The following is a 13,190-nucleotide window of genomic DNA, read 5'->3' as shown; positions in this document are numbered from 1 at the left end:
AATCCAGGACTAAGCATATTCTCAGCTGCCTGTATTTTCCCATATTTGAATATACACCATATGTTATAGTACATATTTGAATAGTACATATTCAAATAAAATGTAGGCAGCATGCATAGTGTATATATATATATGCACACACAAACAAAACACCCTCAGTGAAAGAACAAAGAAACAAAGCTGCTTCCTGTTGTAAAATCATTTGATACATTTAAATCTCATAGATGCTTCTCATTCATTTCCACTTGGAGCCACCCTAAATCTATGAAAAATAGCATTCTATATCAGCATCTATCTTTTTATTGATTCCGTTTATCTACCACTACTGCTTATATAAGAGACACACAGGGAGTTGAAACAGGGGTAAAAGATAGATGTCTTCTTATTCTCATAGCCCTCATCCAAATTAGATGCACACAGAGAGAAACAATTCCTTTCACAAAAACAAACAACGAAGCCAATGTAAAAACAAAGAAAGAGATTGGAAAATACACTCAGTCTGGGACTTCCTAGATATTAGACAAGCCAACTGACCTTCACATTCAGTTTTGGCTCCATTTGTTTCTTTATAAAATAGCCCAGTTGACTCAGATCAAATTAGAAACTAACTGATTTGATTTAGGGCTACATCCAAAGTTCCTTGGCTGACTAGTACAGAGGGAAAAAATACAAATAGCTGAAACTCCTTAGTATTTTAGCAGGATGGAACAAAAATTTAAAGTAGGGTATATCTACGAAGGCAGTCAGTTTGGGTAGTGGTCAAGTTATTTAGCTTGAAACCAGGAGACTGTGAGTTCTAGCTCTGCCCCTGTGCCCTCTCCCTCAGTCCTAAGGAAAAGAAAGCAATAGCAAAACCACTTCCAGAAACCTTTCCAAGAAAGCTGATGGGACTTGTCCAAGAAATCTCCAGAAATTAACCTTGACATGAAGGCACCAAATATATGGGTGTATGTATATGTGGATGAGTCACCCATTCTAGACAATAAGGTGTAGACTCTGGAATTTGAGTCCTTTAAATGTTAATGTGGGTTTTGAAGGAATAGTTAAGTGCCTGGCACTTTATTGTTTTTCCATAAGATTTGATCACAACTGAAGGAATGAGTGCTCCCTCTGTGAGAATAAATCTTCCCACAATTCAAATCAGGGGATATTTGGAGTTATTGTGCAAAGATAATATTTTTTTAAAAAAATAGAAGGTATTTACGAGAGAAAGTGATATTAAGGCTCAGATGAGTTTAGCACACTTAGAAAAGTGGAGAGAGGTTATCTAGAATCTCAGTAATTCAAAAGCCAATAAACCCCAACTTTTGGCAGCCATCTCATGCTTATCCAGATTTTTGCAGTTGAGATCTTTTGCTGTCCCCAAATAATTTTGTAATTGTGCCACAAATGCTGAAAGGCTGCCTGCCACTGTTTGAAAAAGTAAGTGTTCATACCTTTCCCAACAATGTGTCTTGGATCTGAGAATTCTGCTGAGATCAAGTATCAGAAACAGTGTGCATCAGTGGTGGGATTCTAATTTTTTTAGTACTACTTCTATGGATGTGGCTTGGTGGGCATGGTACAGGAAGGATAGAGTAAAATCTCCAGTCAGAGGTGGTATTTGCTGGTTCTCCAAACTACTCAAAATTTCCACTACTGGTTCTCGAGAATTGGTCAGAACCTGCTGAATGCCACCTCTGATGTGCATGTATCTCATGACACATCTAGCCTGCTTTGAAGATTGGTCTTTAACTGCTGCTCTTATTATAAGCAAAACCACTCACAAGTTATCTTTTTTAATTGTTACTGCAGCCCACAGTTTATAATTGCCCTTCTCTTCTACGTATTGGAAGTCAGAGTGGCTAATTGGGAGACCCTGAATGCTATTCTTTCCTGTGTGGACTCCTTAGTGTCTTTTATGCCTTTGACATGACATTTATGCCATGTGCAGCATTAATTGTCTTTGCTGGGCGATATTCTTGATGCTAATGATTTGTTGATTTGTTCTTAAAAAAAAAAATCAACTTTTTAAAGCAACATTTTACTTCATTGATTTATGGTGGTATTAGTTCAAATGAAATGTATTTTCTTTTTCTAGAAGAATTAGGTTATACTTAATTAGCTTTTGCCAGCATTTATAATTGTTGGGGCTTTTCTCCCCTCCCCAATATTTTTATGTACTTAAAAAGTTTTGTGAGCAGCATTTCTCTGACAGAAAGACCTTTCTTCTATGTGTAATGTTGCTGAGACATAACCATAGCTAATAGCCACAGTAACATCTTTCTATTGCTCCCAAGACTCAAGTCAGATCTACTCTACCGATAAAGGAATAAAACGAATGGAGGGCAGATTTGTTGTGGCTTTAAAGAAAGCAGCACAAATGAACACCCAACCACAGGTCTGAAAGGAGTCTTGTAGATACTCTGCTCACTGCAGAACATCCTGCTTCTTGTTTTCCTACATGAACATTTTGACTCAGGGTGTAACTGCCTATTTGTTAAGATACAGTCTCCAGTCCCTGAGAGGAAGAAAAACCAGTAGTTAGTACTCTGGAAAAAGAACTACATTCTGCTGGTTTTGCTTTCTCCATCCTGATTTTGATCTGAAATCAAGTTAACCAAGAAAAATGATAGTGTCTTTTGAGATTCTCAGTCATCCAGATCCTGGTTGTCCCAAAGTTGCTTTTTCAAGAGGACTTTCTTGTTTTTCTTTGAAGATTGGTTTTATTTCTGGTTTGAAAGAGGTGTGAAAGAGGCCAACTATGTCAATACAGCCCTCTCTCAACAGAGGGGAGAGATATGACATCATCTATCTCCAGTCTACAACACAGTCCTTTCAGCAGTTCCAAGAAGGCTCCACATCCATCTGCACTACTCAGGTGACCCTGAGGACAAAGACAAACCTCCAAGTGGCCTCAACAACTCTCCAAAAGAATGCAAAGGACCAGCTGTCTGCAAGGAGTATAAATCCTTCCATTCCCCACCATCTAGTCAGAGCTGAAGAAGCTTCTTGGATGAGAAGTGAAATGTCTTCAAAGAAAACTATGAAAGTCCAATTTCCCCTTGAAAAAGCACTTTTGAGACAAAAATGAGAGTGATTAATACTACCCGTTAAACACTGTTGTAGGCTGCACCCTCTCATGTCTTCCTTGTGTTCTCTGGTACCTGGCATCCCTTGTGTGGGATGGAACTGCAGTCCTTGTGGCACTTTTCAAGCATCCTTCACTCTTATGAACATGACTTGATTGCTTTGCCCAGATTCTTCCTCGGTGCTCCACTCCCACCATCTTCCATGGTATCAAATTTAAATTAAACCTGAGAAAGAGAAATGAAAAATAGTTCCCATGAGTTTTTCTGTAGGAGCAGCCAGACTTCTGGAATTCTCCCACTTCTGCCATGCAGTTACTTCTGGAAGACAGTAATGTACCTTGTGATATAGAACACAATTGAACATGGCTACTTCAAAACTTTATTTGCCCACAGAGTGAATGCATGATGCACCACATGTATAAATCATGATTTCTTGTGGGTTTCCCCCACCCATCTCACCCATGTAGAACTTGGCCAAATAGGCAACTCTACAAAGCCCTCCCACTCGGTCTCCAACATTTGTCAGAGTCCAATGGCCATACAAAATGTTGGGCTTATCTGGAAAAGATGGACAGAATCTCTATTCTGCATCTTTTCATTCAAATATTTAAGGTACATAGAAGACATTTGCCATTGATTTATTTTAGGTTAAAAGGGCATTTTCAGCCAATATAGATTCTGTATGGGCTGTAGTGAAATACAGTCTGCTGGTGTTTATAATTCTTGACTCAAACATGTATTTCAAAAAGCATCCGTAGATTTTGGAAAGGTGCATAGAGCCTGTGTAAATTTGGCTGTAAAAATGGATACTATGAGAATATTAGATACAAACATGTACTTTTGAGAAATACTTGCACACAAACGTGTACAGAAAGGTAGGGTGGGAAATGTTGTGTATGAAAGTAAAAGCAGATGCATTTTTTTCTTTTGTTTCAGATTCACCCATATTATGGCAGAATGGAACAAAATGGAAATAACTTGCACCCTTGATCCAGGATATAGACTAGAGCTCTGCAGAGTTTGAAAATGATTTGAAAGAAATGCTTCAGACTTTGCACAAGAACAAGCATGAATACATTACTTCTCTACTGTTCATTAAAGCAAGCTAGTCTTTTTCTAGGCTTCTACAAGAGCCTAAAAATGCAGTTGCTGTAATGAATTGAATAATTAAAGCAATTGAGTCTTTAATGTGACTCTTAAATCCTGCCATTTCTGCTTCAGTGAGATAGAATCTTCCTAATGTTTTATATCTACACCAGACTTTAATGTATAGAGTTATAACACAGAGAGTCAGTATGGGATAATGATTAAGTGTTGAACTGAAACTGGGGAAATGTAGGTTCAAGTCCCTCAATGGGAAAGTTTGGGTCAGCCACTATCAGTCCAAACTACTTACTTTACTGCTGTTTTGGAATACAGTGGAGGAAGATCTCTTTGTCAGCTTCCTCAAACTACAGTATCACGGAACAAATGTAGTCCATAAATCAAATGAATGAATGAATGAGTGAGTGAATTCAATTGAAATAAACAAGCTTTATTATGTATTAGCAGTTCCAAGGAATATAATTTCTGATTTCCCCTCGTTTCTCTAGCATGCAGTTATGCATGAAAGCACAAATTGTTTCATTAATGTAAAAAGCTAAGAAAATTTCTCCTTCAAGCAATAGGAATCCCTAACTCCTGAGAGTATGGAGGACCTTAAATTAAAAATAATACTTCCAAGTTTGGTAACTTGAAACCTCTCCCGCTTTTATGATTAATTGCATTGAATATATGTTCTCTTACAATACAAAAAAATCTAAGATTTGTAAGTGAAATCTGAATAATTATATATTGTGTGAAAAAGAAAAAGAAACTAAATTCCTCTAGTTTCATTTTATGAAGAGTTCAGCAACACAAGACATCTAATAAAATGTAGTGAACATGTTATGGCATGTTCTGAATTTTAAACTCATGACATTTCTAGTTATGCTAGGTCTTTGGTCATGCAGACGGAAAATTCTAGGATTTGGGACCTAATCCAGAGAGCACTAGTTGTAGTAGATTGCTTGAAAATGTTCAATTAGGATGTCACTCTACTCTGGTCATAAAGAATTGCAGATAAAAGCAAACATGACATGACATTATTTCCATCCATATTTTGCAGGTACTGGCTGTAAGTAGTGTTGTGAAATGACAATGCTTTCAATAGACATCGCTTCTGCACACAGCAGGGGTCTTTTTACCTTAAGCCAGAAAGTATACTCAATGCACAATTGTTGTCAATACCATCAGCTGTTATCTCAATTACCCCGAGAGCACAGAAAATATCTTTTGATAAGAGGAAATCAACACATCTTGTAGCAAGCAGTGTATAGCTACTATCACAACATGAAAGTTCTGCTTTCAGTGAGGCTCAACCAGTGGTGGTATTTGACAGGTTAGGCTGGTTCTGGTGAGCCGGTAGGAGTGATGAGCAGCGGAGACCGAACCGGTAGTGCAGCGCGGCAGCTGCTCAAGCGACCGGGATAATGCAGGCTTGCAGGAGGCGAGTTAGAACACCTGTGCAAATGCCTCTGGGCCTGCGCAAAGTGAGCATTTGGTATGCGCATGCACGCAAAGTGTGTGCCCGTGCGCAAAGCACCCCCACTAAGCCACGCCCACCGAACCGGTGGCAAAAATATTTGAATCCCACCACTGGGCTCAACACTGGTGGATTGGAAAGTCTATTACTTAGAACTAGATTTTGGCTTGGGAGAGCAGCTTCACCTGATGGTTTTCATTTCAGTTGTTGCTTGTTTCAATGTTGTTTATATATTTCTTCCAAATAGTCTTTATTTGTCCAATTGATATCCCACTTTTTCTTTAGATGCTCAAGTGGTATCCATGGAATTCTCTTCTTCAGACTTTCCCTATGTGAAGTAAGTTAGGTGAAAAAAGTGAGTGATTAAACCCAAGCTACCTAGTGACTCTCTCTCCATGACTGGCAGAAGACTTGACTCTACCCTATCCCTATCCCTAACAATTAAAGTACCATTCTGCACTGACTGTATGTCTATATCCCTTTCCTGTCACTTTGGTTTCCAATATTTTCTAGAAGAGAAAATCTTTTCACCGCTAGCATCCAAACTATGGAGAGTTTTCTGCAGAAAGGTTCTCTTGGTATCTATGCGATAGTTCTTTGGTCTCTGGTAATAACTTTTTTTTTCTATCCCAGATATTCTAAAAGCTATTTTTTAGTGTTTGTAGAAATTAGCAGTGGTCAAGTGGCAATTAGGAAAAGAATGAGGGAATATGTAAATATACCATGGAGAAGATTGAGACGTAAGGATAAAAGATATTGATTTATAGTAAGAGTAAGATGTAATGGTAAAGGAATAAGTAAATACGTATACTGAAAAATGTGAGGAGATGCAAAAGATATCTTGATAACAATGTATAAAGTTTTATTTTATGTTTTTAAAATTGGGAAACAATAAAATTTATTTAAAAAAAAGAAATTAGCAGTGGTCAAAATCAACTTGTTTTCTGCTGGTTTTACTATTATGCTATTATTGAGATGTATGTGCTGCGCTGGTTATATATATGTCAATATGAATATATGAAGTGAAAAACAGGAATAAGCATTTTAATACATTTTTTAAAAGCACTCTTGATTTTATGCAGGAACAGAACAGAATAAAATTTCGATTAGAAACTAGAAATTAGAAATAAAAAAAAATAAGTTTTTCTATAACACACTTTAGATTTTTAAAAAAACAAGTAGAAGGCAATACGCAGATTAATTTGCTTGTAAATTTCTGTAGAATGGCTGATGATCAGTCAATCAATCAACCAGAATAGAGCTGGAAGAGACCTTTGAGACCTTCTAGTCCAAACCCCTGCTCAAGCAGGAGACCCTATCCCATTTCAGACAAGTGACTGTCCAGTCTGGAAATAAGGAGCAACTTTCTGACAGTGAGAACAATTAATCAATGGAACAGAAGTTGCCCTCGGAAGTTGTGGGAGCGCCATCACTTGAGACCTTCAAGAAGAGATTGGGCTGCCATTTGTCAGAAATGGTGTAGGGTCTCCTGCTTGGGCGGGGGGTTGGACTAGATGACCTACAAGGTCCCTTCCAACTCTGATTATCTGTTATCTGTCTCTTCTTAAAAACCTCCAGTGATGAAACACCTACAATTTTTGATGCCAAGCTGTTCCACTGGTTAATTGTCCTCACTGTTAGGAAGTTTCTCATTAATTCCAGATTGCTTCTCTCTTTGAATAGTTTCCATCCATTGTTTCTTGTCTTGCCCTTTGGTGCTTTGGAAAATAAGTGGCGTCCTCGCAAATACTGAAATATTGCTATCGTATCTTCCTAGTCCTTCGTTTCTCTAGACTAGCCAAACCCAAATCCTGCAACCATTCTTCATATGTTTTTGTCTCCAGGCCTTTAATCATCTTAACTGCTCTTCTTTGCACTTTTTCCAAGTCTCAACATCTTTTTTGTAATGTGGTGACCAACACTGGATTCAGTATTCCAGGTATGGCTTTACTAAGGCTTTATAAAGCTGTACTAATAGTTCACATGGTTTTAATTATATGCCTCTTTTTAAACAACCAAGGATTGTATTAGCTTTTTTGGCTGCTGGCACACACTGCTGGCTCATTTTAAGTGATTGTCCACTAGGACTCCAAGGTCCCTCTCACAGTTACTGTTTTTGAGCTAGGTTTCACCTAATCTATGCTTGTGCTTTTGGTTTTTCATGCCTAAGTGTAAAACCTTGATTTTCTCCACATTAAAATTCATTTTGTTGGATAGGGCTCATTGTTCAAAACTGTCATGATATTTTTTGGATCCTGAGCTTGTCTTCTGGGATGTTGGCTATTGTCAGCTTAATGTCATCTGAAAATTTGATGAGTTCCCCTTCTATTGCCTCATCTAAATCATTTATGAAGATGTTGAAGAGTACTGGGTCTAAGATGAAACCTTGTGGTACCCCGCTCCTTACTTCCCTCCATGTAGATGTAGTACCATTAAGGACAACTCATTGAGTATGGTTTGTCAGCCAGTTACAAATCCATCTGGTGGTGATGCTGTCTAACCCACATTTTCTAACTTACCAAGAAGTAGGTTGTGGTCTACTTTGTCAAATGCCTTGCTGAAGTCTAAGTGCTCCAGTAATGCCCTAAGATGTTAATTTCTTGGTGAATGGATGCTAATTGTTGTAAATTTGTGTCTGCATGCACACATGCAAGCTGTATAAAGTTATCAGCCAAGTAAACAGCAATATTCATTTCCTATACTGTATCACATGTGTAAGGGGAAAAATCCTTAGAATTTTCAGCAGGTTTTCCTTTGGATTGTTTTGGATATGTTGATGGAGTAGAGGTTTTCTTGTTTTTTAAATCCAATTTAAATGTTTGCACTTGAATGCCCATGTATCTCCTACTCAAAAGGGCAAGCTACCCCAATTCCAATTTTTGTCAATTCTGTTTAGAATAGATGTGGGGATAGGGTTAGTCATAAATTCCCCAAACAGGCCAGCAAATATATTTAACCTGGAACTTCAGTTTGCCTGTTTCTGATTTGGGTCAAGCTGGCTATTCTTACATTTTCCCTCACTTCTTCATGCTGAACAAAGATGGCCTTTTGCACAGGAATATACTTTAAAGAAATTGTATAAGGACATTGTAATTTAGTATTGACTGACACAGCACAGGAAAGTTCTCTCCCATTTGTAAAATTGGAAATAATAATGAGACACTATTTCAGGTGCCTTAGGTGCTAAATTGGTGATCAATTCATAAGTAAATGGGAAAAGGATAATAAAATGATCCAAGATAGCATGCAATATCTTTTCAGAGCAGAGCTGTCATCATCTCAGGTTCAGCTAGCTCATAACTCTTGCAAAAGATATAGGAGGCATTCCTGTGATTCAGAGTTATGATTTGAGGTGTATGAATGAAAAGAAGGGGGCCCTTTGTGTTTTGAAGTGCAGCCATGTGAGCATGAAGGAGGAACCAGCCTCTGGTTCTCTGCTTCTGTTATTCATTTTGCTCAATCAGCTGTGAGAAGGATTGTAATCTACTGTATTATTGTCTTGTGCCAAAATATGTTAGAGTATGTTGATGTCCTTCAGTTTCTCTTCCCATGTAATAATCAGTCACTTTGTCTCAGGCAATTGAAAAACAGGAGAAATCTCTGCCTTCAAACAGAGGCACAAATCCTCCACAGGAATTCCCTTTGGGGATCTGTAAAATAATATCAGGACAAGACTAGATCACAGATCACAGGTTATGGGATAGTGGAAGTTATGAAGCCATTCTGAAAAATGCACTTCTTGACTTTTCCCCCTCTTCTCCCTTCAGTCCATGAGTGCCATAAAATGGACTGTAAAGTCAATGGCTAGTTGGTATTTAAATACCACAAGTCTTTGGAATGAGTTCCACAGTGATACAAGTTAATCATATGTCAATGCTCAATAATTAGTCAAGCACATACCTGCATTTAAAAGAGCAGAACATCATAAAGATATACATGCATATGGTTCCAAGCCAATAAGTCCCACTGAATTATATAAAATTGACCTCTAATTAAATATATATTGGTAGCCCCGTTTACTTTTGACTTTGGCCCCCTGCACTGTTTCTTCACCATTGCTGTGGTAAACACATTATTCAGAAGGATGCAGGTTTTGACTGACATAGAAATTCCCTACTTCTACTCTAGGATACTGCAATGTTATGCATATCTTCCCAATATGCATATTTTTGTCTACTTCATATTAATACCTGCATTTTTAAGTTGCATCTTAATTCAGGAAGTACAGTTTAGGTAGAAATTACACGAATAGTCTAAAGGTGTGGAAAGATTCAAAAGGGTGCTTCTCCTTGACAATGTTTTGTACAGAATCCTTCAAAACTATTACACAAAGCAACGTGAGTCTCCCATTTCCAAAAGTGAAACCAAATGGCAATGTTGTTTCACCTCAAATGACTTCAAGGCTTTATCCTGCAATGCTAATAATAAGAATCTAGTGACATTTGCAATTCATATGTACAGAAATCATTTTATAGGCCCATTGCAAGTTCTGGATTTTTTAAATATGAAATCACTTAAATGGAACATATGAGAATAGTTTTGTGATTGTACTCCAAAAACATCATTTCTTTTATTAAGATTGCATGACAATTCAAATCACAGAAGGGGAGAGGATCATGCCCATTTCCTGTTTCATCAGTACATGCACTTGCTCTGGCCTCATCTGAACCTGGCTGAAATTCTCCTCACAATATCTGTAATCATAAAAATTGCCCTACTTGTATTCAGATGAATGGAAGGAGGTCTTAATCATAGAGACCAGGGCAGATCAGCATAAAAGACATCGGGTTTTGGACCCTCCTGCTCCAAAATTTGAATATTCATGCAGTCTTTAAAATTTATGAAGAGGACTCTAATTGACATTATAGACCTACTTCAATATTGGAAAAAGAAATGTATCCGTATTTACCTCTGGTTTTCTTTAAAAAAAAAACATTCCCTAAAAAAATCTCCTGATTGAATAATATTTTTGGAATTTCCAGGGAAATCAAAAAGATGCCTCCGAAGGCAAAAACCATAATTTCTTAGGAAAGGGATCTAATATTTCCTAGATACGATGGTTGGTTCTTGAATACTTCATGGGAAAAAGGGACAATTCATGTGAAAGGAGATCTGTAGATCCTAAAAATGTCATTTCTCTCTACCTTCTATATTCCCACCATATAGCACCATATAGGGGACTGGAGGACAAAACATATGAAGAACGGTTGCAGGAACTGGATATGTCTAGTCTAATGAAAATAAGGACTAGGGGAGACATGATAGTAGTGTTCCAATATCTCAAATATCTCAGCAGGTTCCACAAAGAAGAGGGAGTCAAATTATTCTCCAAAGCACCTGAGGCCAGGACAAGAAGCAATATGGGTGGAAATTAATCAAGGAGAGAAGCAATTTAGAAGTGAGAAATTTCCTGACAATTAGAACAAATAATCACTAGAACAACTTGCCTCCAGAAGTCGTAAATGCTCCAACACTGGAAGTTTTTAAAAAGATGTTGGATAACCATTTGTCTGAAGTGGTGTAGGGTTTCCTGCCTAGGCAGCGGGTTGGACTAGAAGACCTACAAGGTCCCTTCCAACTCTGTTATTCTATTCTATATCTGATATTATTTCCTGAAGATTATTATGTGTTTAATCTGAAGGAACATTTCCAAGAATGGATGGAGACAGACTAGATTTGTATTTAATTTTCTAAAATGCATAACATAGTTAAGAGTTCTTGTCCCTCTGTTTAACCTCAGTCTGATGTAATTATATCTCATCATGTGGTCTTGCAGAAAAGGGTTTGTAACAGAAGTCTCTTCTGGTACAAGAGTCTCAGACCTTTTAAAGGTTAATTAAAGCTGGAAGAGAGCATTTGGTCAACTCATTTTTTTTTAAATATCACTGCTACCATTTCCTTGCTTTTCCATTATGATGGAGTAAAGAAATATTAGCTAGAGTTTGCTTTCATTTCAACATGGATTGCACAACATATCTGCTTCCAGAAGAATTTAACATTCTTTTATATCCCTAGATGGAAGAAAGACTTTTCATTTGAAAGAGAGAGAGAGTGAGAGAGAGCACTTAGTCAACATGTTTAGAACTGTATGCTATTAATATATGATTATTTGAAGAAAAAAACAGTTACTGAAATGCAATTTGAATAACCTTTTATTGCATAAATCTTTCTACAATTATATCTAATTTTTCCATATATATCTGAAAGATGCAGAATTCTTTCTTCCAAGCCCAAAATAGATTTAATGCCCTAGTGTTGGATTACCCTTCTGATCCTTAAATAATTTTATCAAAATTAAAATTATCTTGAAAATATCTAAACATTTTTCAACTGTTCAATTCTTATGGAAGACTCAACACCTGTTGCTTTGACAAGCTGAAACATTAGCTGTCTCCTCTGCAGCAAGGCTCCCCATCATTTCAATTTAGTTGGGTTCACAGACTGAGATTAGATTAAATAAAATAATCACCTTGGGCTATTTGTTCTTGCTTTTAAAGCACTTTAGAATTAATGCATTCCTTGTTGTTTTGTATTTGTTCTTAATTGTTTTTTATTGTACACTGGAACAATATTATCACCCCATCATCGACTCTTAAAGTCTCAACCCACAGTTCACCTTTTCCTGACTAGATTAAAATTAAATTTCTTCCTCTATTTTCTGATTGCCAAGAATGGCATTTTGGTAGCTAGCAATTTGTCTTTGAACCAGAAATGGAAACTTAGCTCAAGTCATATTTGGAAGAACTGACTTTAACTTTTCTAGTAACTTGCCTAAATCTCTCTGGGAAGTTAATCCCATCTAAAATCATTTAGACAAATTTTTTCTCTTAAGAAAATACATACCCCCAAATGTGCATTATATTGAAAAAAAAATGCCAATATAGATATTATGTTAGTGACAATTATTTCCAAAAGATGCCTGTTAGGCCAAATGTCATATAACTATATGCATAATAAGGTAGATTGGCAATGTGTTCATATTTATGTGGATTTATTTTGAAAACAATTCTCAAACTAAAACAGAAATAAATCACAATCAATGTAATGTTAGACATCTAAGAAACCAAACAAACCTGAAAAGGATAGGTTTGATCATCCAAGTCAGGAAACTAATTAAAATGATTATGTGATGTGAACAGGGCTATTTCTTAGTCCATTTCACTGTCATTTTGTCCATGTATTATTCTAAGATGATTTCTGGACTGGGCATGAACTAATTACATATTTAATGTTTTGAGATGTGTGTGTGTGGTGTGTGTGTATTTCACAAGTATCTGAATAGCCTTACTTTAGGTATGTACTATAAATTTAAAAGCAATTTTTTTCTCCCATTTTTTCTATGCCTGTGAGCTTTTAGAGAGCTCCTAATTTTACTCTTTCGTGTAGAAACTAAATAATTTTATTACACTGTTTAACAAGGTGCCTACATTTTCTCTTTTGATATAATCCATGGAAATATTTCTGACAGATTTAACTTGTATATACTTACCTTGGGCTGATTTAAACCATTGAGACTTATTGGATTAAACCTGTGTAAGATTGTGCTGCTTGATTCT

At 36.8% G+C, this 13,190-nt stretch overlaps 1 long non-coding RNA gene across 1 annotated transcript in view; it reads right to left on the bottom strand.

Moving 5' to 3' along the window:
* Positions 1-3,273: 3,273 nt before the first annotated feature.
* The window catches only part of LOC148131245 (uncharacterized), a 253,717-nt gene continuing 243,800 nt past the window's right edge, over positions 3,274-13,190 (bottom strand). The window contains exon 3 of the long non-coding RNA XR_015748340.1: positions 3,274-3,296. This is a non-coding gene — a long non-coding RNA (uncharacterized LOC148131245). The remainder of the gene's footprint in view (positions 3,297-13,190) is intronic.

This window comes from Notechis scutatus, chromosome 3, assembly GCF_049901735.1.
Source record: "Notechis scutatus isolate UNSWTSFEM ecotype Mainland chromosome 3, rNotScu1.2, whole genome shotgun sequence".
Lineage (NCBI taxonomy): Eukaryota > Metazoa > Chordata > Lepidosauria > Squamata > Elapidae > Notechis > Notechis scutatus.
This window is presented reverse-complemented; position numbering and strand designations above follow the sequence as displayed.